The sequence below is a fragment of the Suricata suricatta genome, chromosome X (assembly GCF_006229205.1).
Source record: "Suricata suricatta isolate VVHF042 chromosome X, meerkat_22Aug2017_6uvM2_HiC, whole genome shotgun sequence".
NCBI lineage: Eukaryota > Metazoa > Chordata > Mammalia > Carnivora > Herpestidae > Suricata > Suricata suricatta.
Genome location: NC_043717.1, coordinates 41,957,070 through 41,958,042, shown reverse-complemented (window position 1 = coordinate 41,958,042; position 973 = coordinate 41,957,070).

Here is a 973-nt window from a genome sequence, read left to right as displayed (position 1 = left end):
TAGAGTGGCCTACAGTTCTAGCTCAGCAGAGCTTGGCATGCTGCCTATCTAATCTCTGCAGACACCAAGGCGGAGCCTCTGACAGCAGCCTTTGAGACCTATCACATCAAACCACGCCTATCCACCAGGGGGAGCTGCTGGGTTTTTTTGTTTGTTGTTGTTTTTTGCTTTTTTAAATAATTTTTTCTTCACTTTTTTCTTTTCGCCTTTTTCTGTACGAATTTTTTATTATTATTACTTTTTTACTTAAACTTTTTAAAATTTTTACTCCTCATTTTCCTTTCTCCTTTTCCCCCCCCTTTTTTTTCCTTTTTTTCTTCTTTACCTTCTTGCAATCCAGATATATTCTCTATATCTCATCCCTACCTCTCCCCTCAACTGGTCATACACTTTTAGACTGTCCACTGTCATTTGTTGTCTCTGACCCCCTTTATTTATTTATTTACTTTTTTTCCTTCTTTTTCTTTTTATTTTCTCCTTCTCCTCTTTTTGTCTCATTCCTCTCCATTCTCTTTATTTTCTTTCCCCCTGTTAATGTGTTTGTTTGTTTGATTTGTCTGTGCGTTTGTGTGTTACTGTTCCCTCTGTGTGTGTCTGTCTGTTTTCCTTCTTAGGGCTACACCAAGAAACAAGCCAAAGTATGCATGACAGCAAGTCCCAAATATTGCTGAGTAGGGAAATAAAATATTCAAAGACACAACAAGAGAAACTGAGAGACACCATTTAAAGAATATTTCCTGAAACGACAGGCCCTGGACAGTCAATAAGCCTCCTTTAACAGAGAAATATTAATAGGTGCACAGCGCACAACGAGCTTTCTAAAGGTGACAAGAGGCAGAAAACTAGCAAAAATGACAAAAGGAAGGAACTCTCCCCTGAAGAACCTCCAAGAGGAAGTCACAGCCACAGAACTGCTCAAGACAGATCTAGACAACATACCGGATCAAGAATTTAAAAAACTTGTCATAAAATT